Below are 11818 nucleotides of genomic sequence, written 5' to 3'. Positions count from 1 at the left end.
ATTAAGTCTGGTAATCTAAGAATTAGGGAACAGACACCCTAATTGACGTGAATCCTAAAGATAGATCTATTGGGCCTAACAAACCCCATCCAAAGTACCGGATGCTTTAGTACTTCGAAATTTATATCATATCCGAAGGGTGTCCCGGAATGATGGGGATATTCTTATATATACATCTTGTTAATGTCAGTTACCAGGTGTTCACCATATGAATGATTTTTATCTCTATGTATGGGATGTGTATTGAAATATGAAATCTTGTGGTCTATTGTTACGATTTGATATATATAGGTTAAACCTATAACTCACCAACATTTTTGTTGACGTTTAAAGCATGTTTATTCTCAGGTGAATACTAAGAGCTTCCGCTGTTGCATACTATAAAAGGACAAGATTTGGAGTCCATGTTTGTATGATATTGTGTAAAAACTGCATTCAAGAAACTGATTTCGATGTAACATATTTGTATTGTAAACCATTATGTAATGTAAACAGGATATTTTAGATTATCATTATTTGATAATCTACGTAAAGCTTTTTAAACCTTTATTTATGAAATAAAGGTTATTTATCAATCAATTAATAAAACGTCTCATATAGAGGTCAAAACCTGCAACGAAATCAATTAATATGGAACGTTTTTAATCAATAAGAACGGGACATTTCAGTTGGTATCAGAGCGTTGGTATTAGAGAACCAGAAATTTGCATTAGTGTGTCTTATCGAGTTTGTTAGGATGCATTAGTGAGTCTGGACTTCGACCGTGTTTTCTTTAAAAATGATTGCTTAACATTTTTGTTGGAAACTATATTTTATTAACATGTATATATTATGTGATATATTAATCTCTTAACATGTTTGTTATTGTGTGATAGATGTCTACCTCTAGCACAAATCCCATTGACTCACCTAATAATAACGAAGAGTCGAATATATATTGGACTGATTCACAAGTTCCCGAAGAAGAACCGGAAGAAGAATCAGAACCGGAAGAAGAATCAGAACCGGAAGAGGAGGAACCGGAGGAGGAAATAGAACCGGTGGGGGAAATAATAAAACGGTTAAGTAAAAGAAAATCCTCAACCAACCGACCAAGGTTAATTATTGTCAATGGTGTTTCCGCCAAGGAAGCAAAATATTGGGAGGATTACCAATTCTCTGATGAATCGGATTCCGACGAGAATTCCGATGCTGTTATAGAAATTACCCCAACTGAATTTAAAAAGGCAAAAGAAAATAATAAGGGAAAGGGCATAAAAATAGAGAAATCTAATTCCAACCCCGATGAACTTTATATGTATCGTCAACCCCCGAAGCCCTTAAGTTTTAACAATGACCCGGGAACCTCTAAACCACCAGGTTTTTCTAAACCGTTGTGGAAAACGACAACTCGTATTAGGGAAACATCATATATCCCTAGAAACTTGGCAAAACGAACCAAAACCGAAGAAGAAGAAACGAGCGAGTCGGAATAAGACAGTTGTATTCGTGTGGTGTAATATATGTAATATAGTGTGCTTATGCTTTATGATATATGTAAAAATTGCTTGTATTAATAAGTATTTTTTTTTTAATCTAACTCTTGTCTATTTTACAGTATAAAAACACAAAATGGATAGACAACCCAATATTTTAAGAGACCTACCCGGAGACATGATTGATGAAATCTTGTCTAGAGTCGGTCAGAATTCTTCGGCACAACTATTTACGGCGAAATCAGTTTGTAAGACATTCGAAGAACGTTCCAAGAATGTCTTGGTTTATAACTTCTATCAGCACCAGTATCAAATATAATAGATGCAGATAAGTTATTAATGATAAATGTACCCGTAACAAGCTCCGGGTCTTCACACGCCTCTCTAGCATTAATAATAAATGCTCTTCCACGTGCAGATCCGTTATTCTTCTCTGGATTCGGGCACTGGCTCTTATAATGACCCTGTTTCCCACACCCATAACAAGTAACAGTGGCCAAGGCAGTTCTATTTGTATTGGTGGCAGGAGTCTTGGTGCCATTGGTATTTGTAACAGGAATCCTACAATCTTCAGCAAGATGACCCCTTCGATTACAATTATCGCACACCACATTACAATAACCAGAGTGATGTTTGTGGCATCGGTTACATAAAGGATTTCATCCTTTATAACCTGAGCTTGAACCACTACCCACACCTTGCGTGGTTTCTTGTTTCTTGTTGGATTGTTGATTACCTTCCCACTTTCTTTTGTTTTCCGATGTCTTGACATCAGTGTTCTTATCCAGAATAATCTGGTCCATCAACTCGTTTGCCATAGTGATGGCTTCATGAATAGTCTTGGGTTTCGATGCTGTAACATTTGCCTTGACATTTTTAGGCAAACCATCTTTGTACAGTTCTATCTTCCGTTCTTCGGTTGGTACCAATTCGGGACATAGCAAAGCTAATTCCATGAATCGCTGATTGTAGTTGGTGAGTTCAGTACCAACAACTTTCAGGCTTCGTAATTCAGCTTCCAACTTCCTAACCTCGTTCCTTGGACAATACTCGTTGATTAGCATTGTTTTGAATTCTTCCCAGGGAGTATCATAAGCTACATCTCCTCCTACGGCCTTCACATAGTTTTTCCACCACGTGAGTGCACTATCTTGTAAGGTGCACGATGCATACTTGGTCATGTCCTTCTCAATACAACCACTGATTTTAAACACAGACTCAATCTTTTCGATCCACCGGGTTAAACCGATCGGTCCTTCTGTTCCACTGAATGATGAGGGCTTACAACCTTGAAAAGTTTTGTAAGTACATCCCACACGAGGATTTGGGTTAACTGCAGCACCTCTCGCAGCCTCGACCCATAACATTCTTTCATTCACTCGCTGATTGATGAGTTCCTCGATTTCTTTTTCCGTCATTCGGTTCAATCGCGCCATAATCTTCAATAAGAATGAAAAAAAATAATTATTCACATGGAATATTATAGATGTAGTATGTATTTACAGTACATCGTAGCTTATTAATAATATGAACCAGTTGTTATTATAAAAGCCTTTTCTTCTTATTAGTGTTTTATAATTATATCTAGGGTAGTACCTACTCGTTAAAGTTCATACTTAATAGCTTAGTACAGAAATTAATTACTACCATCCAAATAATACTCAACCATGGAAAATTATTGCACTTCACACTTCACTATTTTACATATGCTTATCTTACATCAAACATTAAGCAAACCACACTAGTAATATTATACAAAACGTTATATGATCCCATGGTTTAAAACAACAACGCATCATTTAACCCAAAACGTTTGTGTTCAAAGATATCGCTTAAAGGTTATCCTGGCTGTCTGCCTGCGTTTTGGCTGAGGGGCCGAAGAACTGGATGTCAGGATAGAACTAATAGGAATAACGGGAATAGGTGTGGAAGTATCTGGTGGAGTTGGTGCCACAACATCCTCACTAAACTAGGGATTTGGATTTTCCAATTCAGTAGCCTTTCGTTTCTTTCCTCGTTCGAACTTGTCTTTCATAATTTCCTGTATTTCTTCCTCCTCAGGATCCCTTTCTAGTTCCTCTTCAATTGATTCATCTGGAAATTGTGAGTCTTCCCCAAAGGTGTCATTTTCATCATTGGATAGGTTAATGACAGGAACATTATCTGAGGATTCTGGTTCGGAGTCGCTGAATGTGATAAGAAGTTCTAAGCTAGACATCTATCACATAACAACTAGCACGTTAGTACCACATAATATTTACATATTAATTTTTAACCAACAAGGATAAGAAATAGTTTTCGAAATCAAACACGGTCAAAGTCTAGACTCACTAATGCATCCTAACAAACTCGATAAGACACACTAATGCAAATTTTCTGGTTCTCTAAGACAAACGCTCTGATACCACATGTCAAAACCCGTCCTAAACCATAAGGACAAATATAATAACATATGATTTCATCGCGAGGTATTGACCTCTATATGCGACATTTTTCAAAGAAAACTGCATTCGTTTTTACAATACAAACCATAACTTTTATTAAAATACAAGGTTTAAATAACATAATAATGATTATCGTTTAGCGATAATCTTAGCCTTACAAACATTACATGTGATGATAACAATATGATTTCCAACATATTTTACATTACAAATCCTCCGATATGCAGTTTTATTTTTGACACAAATATGCATACTCCAGATCTTGCTTAAATTCAACATGATGCAGCGAAAGCTTTTAGTTATCACCTGAGAATAAACAAGCTTAAAATGTCAACATAAAGTTGGTGATATATAGGTTTAATGCCGGCAGCGTTATATATATATAGACCACGAGATTTCATATATAAACGTTTTAATAAAAATATTCTAAGTTGTTGAGCACTTGATAACCATACTTAACATTTAATCAAAGTCGCATATTCCCTTTATTATGAAATCTTACTACACCGTACCAAGTGTAGTTACCGAAACGAAGTACTGTGCAACCGTTGAATACTGGTCGTTCAGTCCGGTTGGGGTTGTCAGGCCCGATAGATCTATCAACAGGATTCGCGTTTACAATATCTCATGTAAATAGTAGTTACCAAGTTACAGGGAAGTATGTCAGTGGTACAACTCAACGTAGAATATATATTTTTAATCACTTGTGTCCATAACGTAAATCATAAAATGCATGTATTCTCATCCCGAAATATTTCGAGTTTAAAAGTGGGACTATATACTCACTTTTGCCTTGAAGGTATTTAACACGACTTGGTCACCGATAGATATCACGAACCTAACCATATATATAATATATTAACATATTTTCTTTTCAAGTAATCGTTATATATATATATATATATATACTTATAATACTTTTAATATTTTCTTAGTCCGTAGTTAGCAGTCTGTTGTTAATGGTCCACAATTAGTTACTCAATAAAATAAATAAAGACCCCATCGTATTCGTATTGATCATAATTAATCACGACCCATGGTACCATGTTGTCAAATGACGTGTTGCGTACATAAAATACCGTGTTGTCAAATGACGTGTTGCGTACAATCATGAGGTCTTATGATTAATCTTCTCGTGTTGTTTACGGGTGGTCCTGAAATATATAAAATCAAATAATAAGTAAATATATATAAAATATCATATTAATTAGCAAAGATATGATTAGTTTAGTTTTTCTCCAAATATTTTCGTAGCTAAACCAGCTTCGGATAGCCGATCTTGTTTTAGTCGTAGTTTCTTCATTACAAATCCGTTTTTGTTGGTTCAACTTGACACTTCCTTGGATCGAGTCAAATTTTAAGAATATGAACTGTAAATACCTTAGTTTACATTCGATATCACAGGTTATAGGTCAAACTCTGATGAATGTTATGAAAGTGATCATTTTTCCTCATAAAAACAACATCTAATGATCATTTTTATAAAAATACTTATACTTTGAGTTTAACCATGAAATTTTTATGTGTTAACATATTCATAAGAAATATCATTTTTCCAGAACATGAACTTCCAATTCAAAGTTCAAGATGGTTTTTAATTATCCAACCCAAAACAGCCCCCGGTTGCACTTCAACGATATAGATTCAGTTTTAATGTGTTCTTTGTAAAATCAAGTTGAATCTTGTTAAATTAACATATCCTTATGATATATTACAGATCTTGAAATGTTTTAAAAGTTAAGTTAGAAGGATCTATTTAGTTTTCGAACAAGTTTGAAATCATTCAAACTATGTTCTTGTTGTTAAAATTTTATAATACAAAATAAGGTAGCTATATAAATATGAATCGAATAAGATTATGAACAAGGTTACTACCTCAAGTTACTTGGACAAAGTTTTTGCAAAAGATAAGAAATAATCTTGGAATCAAAGAGTGGTGGAGTTAGATCAAAAGATTGGAAGTAAACTTGTATACTTGAAAGGATTATTGAAGTGTTCTTGAAAGGAATTTCTTATGATGATTAAGGCTTGTTTTTGAAGCTATATCTTCATGGTTACTTGCTGAATGGATATGGATTTCTTATGGCTTGTAAGTAGGTGAGTTAGAGAGTAATTGGAAGTGAGAATGGTGAACTAGAAATGAAATGGGGAAGGGTCCTTAAAAACGTGAATGAGGGGGGACATGGACAAGATTTTAGTTTGTTATTTTGTATAAAGATCTATGCTAGCTTCTAAATCTAATTACCTCTCCTTGAGGGCAGCAACAAGGGTTGATTAGGTGTTGATTAGGATGTTGATTTGATGTGTATATACCAATAGTAAATACGTATAGAAGCTGGGTATGATACGGGTGCATATACCCTAGATATACGTATAAAAATCTTGAGAAAATGGAACGAGGATTCAAATATAGCTATCTTTTGTAAATATACTTATATTGTTTTATGTATAAAAACCCTTTAAAAGTGATTAAATACATATTTATATGATACTTGTATAAGTATTATAAGTTATAAGTATATATGTCAATGAACGTTACATATAGTTATCGTTTTGAAAATTTAAATTAGTAGTTTTAAAGTATACTTATAACTCATTGTTATTAGTACACAATGAGATGTTAAACCATCCTTAGATCATGTTAAATATATATAAATACATATATATACACAAACGTATAATTATCGTATGTTATATAGTTCGTGATATCATCGGTCAAATTGGACGGTCAAACGTTGTGTAAAACTCTTTTCAAAAACATAAGTCTCAACAATTTAGATTGCATATCATGTTGGTAAGGTTTAATTTATGTAAATATTAATCTTATAAGTATAGAACGATCAAAAAAATCTGGGTCATTACAGTTTGCTACCCCATGGGAGGAATTCAAAGGGGCCCTGATTGAGGAATATTGCCCTAGGACAGAGATCCAGAAAATGGAGATGGAGTTTATGCAGTTGAAGGTTGTGGGAAATGATCTTGATGGTTACAACCGTAGGTATCTAGAATTAGCCCTGATGTGTCCTACCATGGTTACCCCGGAGTTTAAGCGCATGGAAAGGTACTTGTGGGGACTTCCTAAGACCATTAAGGGAAATGTCACCTCGTCTAACCCACCTAATGTCCCAGAAGCAATACGCATGGCGCACACTTTAATGAACCAAATCATCATCGATGAACCGGAAAAGGCTAAGTCCAAAGCGGGTAGTAGTGATAAGCGTAAGTGGGATAACTACAAGGGGAGAGCCTATGATCAAACCCCCGCTAAGAGGCACAACAATGGTGGGAATCCCAATCCGAACACCAACTCGAACCCCAACTACAAGGGTACCCTACCGCAATGCAAGAGGTGCTATAAGCACCATACTGGGTATTGTAACGTTGTTCGTGAAAAGTGCAAAAAGACCGGGCATATTAGCAGAGACTGTAAGATCACCACCATGACTGGGAAGCCGAACCCCAATGGACCGAGAAAGTGTTATGAATGCGGACAAACGGGCCACTTCAGAAATGAGTGTCCCAACAAGCGAAAGGACGGCGGACCACCGCGTGGCAGAGCATTCAATGTAAATGCAAGGGATGCTCGTGAGAACCCCGACTTGGTGACAGGTATATTCACTATCAACAATCTATTAGCTTCTGTGTTATTTGATACTGGTGCCGATAGGAGTTATGTATGTAGACACTTTTGCAATAAGATAAAATGGTCATTAGTTCCTTTAAAAGAGAGTATGCTCGTCGAGGTAGCCAACGGTAAACTTGAGAAAGTGGACCAAATAGGCTGAGGAGCTATTATCAACATAGCCGGTGTTGATTTCGAGATTGACTTAATACCCATTAAGTTGGGAAGCTTTGATGTTATTGTCGGTATGGATTGGTTGACCAAGATAAGGGCTGACATTATTTTTTGAGATAAAGCTCTTCGTATACCACACGGAGACGGTGAGCCACTGATTATTTACGAAGAGAGATGTAGCTCGAAATGGAATCTCATTAGTTGCATGAAAGCGCAAAAGATTATGAAGAAAGGACGTCTTGCTGTTTTGGCACATGTGAAAGCGTTAGAAACCGAAGTGAAGAGCGTGGGCAATGTACGAATTGTGAACGAATTTTCCGATGTCTTTCCGGAAGAATTGCCTGGATTACCGCCACCGAGAGCAGTGGAGTTTCAGATCAATTTAGTGCCAGGAGCTGCACCTGTAGCTCGTGCACCTTATCGACTCGCACCTTCCGAAATGAAAGAGTTGCAGAGTTAATTACAAGAACTACTAGACCGTGGATTTATCCAACCAAGTTTCTCGCCTTGGGGCGTACCTGTTTTATTTGTAAAGAAGAAGGATGGATCCTTCCGCATGTGTATCGACTACCGTGAACTCAACAAATTGACGATCAAGAATCGGTATCCTCTTCCCCGAATTGACGATCTTTTTGACCAACTACAAGGATCGAGCATTTACTCTAAGATCGATTTGCGATCCAATTATCACCAGTTGAGGGTGAAGGAGAGTGATGTAATGAAATCTGCGTTCAGAACTCGTTATGGTCATTATGAGTTTCTCATGATGCCATTCGGATTAACCAACGCACCTGCCGTGTTCATAGACCTCATGAATCGTGTCTGCAAACCATACTTGGACAAGTTCGTTATCGTCTTCATAGATGATATCCTCATCTACTCTAAGAGCGAAGAAGAACATGAACAACATCTTCGATTAGTGATTGAACTCTTGAGACAAGAGCAACTTTATGCCAAATTCTCCAAGTATGAATTTTGGTTGAAGGAAGTCCAATTTCTGGGTCATGTTGTGAGCGACTAGGGTATCAAAGTTGATCCCGCCAAGATTGAAGCTATCAGCAAGTGGGAGACCCCCACTACTCCAACTCACATCCGCCAATTTCTAGGTCTCGCCGGTTACTACTGAAGATTTATTGAAGGTTTCTCTTTGATTGCGCCCTTTGACCGCGCTAACTCACAAAGGGAAGAAGTTCATTTGGGAACCCGATTAGGAATCAGCATTTCAAACTTTGAAAAAGAAGTTAACCACCGCACCTATCTTATCACTTCCTGAAGGCAATGACTATTTCGTCGTTTATTGCGATGCATCGAAAAGTGGTTTTGGTTGTGTACTGATGCAACGCACAAAGGTTATTGCTTACGCATCCTGACAACTGAAGATTCACGAACGAAACTACACTACTCACGATCTCGAGCTTGGAGCCATTATCTTTGCATTAAAACTATGGAGACACTATCTTTATGGAACAAAGAGCACTATTTTCACCGATCATAAAAACCTCCAGCACATCTTTGATCAGAAGCAAATGAATATGAGACAACATCGATGGATCGAGACGCTAAACGACTATGATTGTGAACTTCGTTATCACCCTGGCAAGGCCAATGTTGTAGCTGACGCTTTGAGCCATAAGGAGAGGATGGCCCCTCCTCGTGTTCGGGCACTGAACATCACCATTCATTCGAACCTCAATAGCCAGATCCGAGCAGCCCAAGATGAGGCTCTCAAGGAGGAGAATTTATCTAATGAACACTTGAACATACTCGTCTCTCGATTCGAGGTTAAGGAGACTGGACTTCGATATTTTACCGAAAGGATTTGGGTACCTCGTTATGGAGATCTACGGAGCCTTATTTTAGATGAAGCCCACAAGTCGAGATATTCGATTCATCCCGGAGCGGGAAAAATGTACCACGATCTTAAGGAACAGTATTGGTGGCCTAATCTTAAGAAGGATGTTGCCACTTATGTTGGGAAGTGTTTGACTTGTTCGAAAGTTAAGGCCGAACATCAGAGGCCTTCTGGATTACTTCAACAACCGGAAACCCCGCAATGGAAGTGGGAGAGGATAACGATGGACTTCATTACTAAGCTTCCAAAGACGGTGGGCGGATATGATACCATCTGGGTTATCGTTGACCGTCTCACTAAATCTGCACACTTCTTAGCCATGAAGGAGACAGATACGATGGAGAGACTTGCTCAACTATACATCAAGGAGGTTGTATCTCGTCATGGTGTACCTTTATTGATCATCTCAGATCGCAATCCCGTTTTGCTTCCAGATTTTGGCGTTCTTTACAAGAAGCCATGGGAACCCGTCTCGACATGAGTACTGCATATCACCCACAGAGTGACGGGCAAAGTGAATGTACAATTCAGACTTTGGAGGACATGTTGCGTGCATGTGTTATCGATTTCGGAAAGGCCTGGGAGGCATTTGCCACTCGCCGAATTTTCTTACAACAACAGCTATCACTCGAGCATTAATGCCACACCTTTTGAAGCGTTGTATGGCCGCAAGTGCTGATCTCCTATTTGTTGGGCCGAAGTAGGCGAAAAGAAAATCACTGGACCCGAGGTAGTCCATGAAACAACGGAGAAGATTGCTCAGGTTCAAGCGAGACTTAAGACGGCCCGTGATCGTCAAAAGAGCTATGCCGACCTTAAACGTAAGGACTTTGAATTTAACGTGGGTGACCGTGTAATGTTGAAGGTTGCACCTTGGAAAGGTGTAATCCGTTTTGGAAAATGTGGAAAGTTAAACCCATGATACATTGGTCCTTTTGAAATCTTGGAACGTGTTAGACCCGTTGCTTACCGTTTGGATCTTCCAACTCAATTGAGCTCAGTTCATCCTACCTTCCACGTATCGAATTTGAAGAAGTGTCTTGCTGCACTAGAACTTGTCATACCACTGGAAGAACTTACAATTGATGACAAACTCCACTTCGTGGAAGAGCCTGTTGAAATTATGGACCGCGAGGTCAAAACTTTAAAACGCAACAAGATTCCGATCGTCCGAGTACGATGGGATGCCAAACGAGGACCTGGGTTTACCTGGGAGCGAGAGGATCAAATGATGCAGAAGTATCCTCACCTTTTTCCCAACTCCTCCAACTACCTCAGCTTAAAATTCGGGACGAAATTTTCTTTAACAGGTGGGTAATGTAACAACTCGGAATTTTCCAACGTTTAATTATTAATATTTATTATTAATACTTGTGCTTTAATAAATGTATTTTTGTACATTTACTTGTTATCGTATTTAACTTCTCATGGCCTGACTTGTCTTTGTGACACGTGTACTTTTCACGAATAATATTTTTGAATATTATTTACATTCATGATTATTTATTATTAATCATTTTTTATTAACTAAGGTTAGTAGTTAATTACTTGGGCTTTAATTATTTAAATTGCATAGTTACTTGTACTTGGGCTTGGACTTTTATTTCATGGACTAGTAAGCCCACCCTACACATTTAATGGACTTGTGAGCCCATCTTTCATGCTAGTATTACATTAAGAATAAGCATGGATTAATTAGCTTAATTTAGAGACAAATTACTTCAAGCATGCATGCATTCTTTTCCATAATTTTAACCTCATTACTTCTCCTAGCATACTACAACATCCCACACTTGAAAGTTGGCTAGTTGACTTCCCTTTTTATTTCCCCAAACCGTCGGCCTTCATACCCCATGGAGAGAGTTTTATTTTTAAATTTTTGATACATATACTCTTGTATTTCATTTCCTTTACACACAATTACAAACAACACTTCATTTTCTCTCATTTCTTCTCTCAAAAACTAGTAAGTAACAAGATTATTTTCTCTTCTTTTTCCTTCTAAAAACCGAAGCATATATCCATCATCATTACTTCTTGTTTAATTACTTGTTTGTTACTTGTTTGTTGTTAAAGATCAAGTTCTTTAACTTGTATCTTCATGGATCTTGGTTACTTCCATTTCTTGTTTGATGAAGAACCAAGAACAAGAACCTAAAACTTGTTAGTTTGTGGTTCTACACTTAAGTGTTTTCAAGATCTAGAGTTCATAAACTTGATGATCTTCTTTATGTTCATGTTTTGTAGACTT

This window comes from Rutidosis leptorrhynchoides, chromosome 11 (assembly GCF_046630445.1).
Source record: "Rutidosis leptorrhynchoides isolate AG116_Rl617_1_P2 chromosome 11, CSIRO_AGI_Rlap_v1, whole genome shotgun sequence".
Taxonomy (NCBI): Eukaryota; Viridiplantae; Streptophyta; class Magnoliopsida; order Asterales; family Asteraceae; genus Rutidosis; species Rutidosis leptorrhynchoides.
This window is presented reverse-complemented; position numbering follows the sequence as displayed.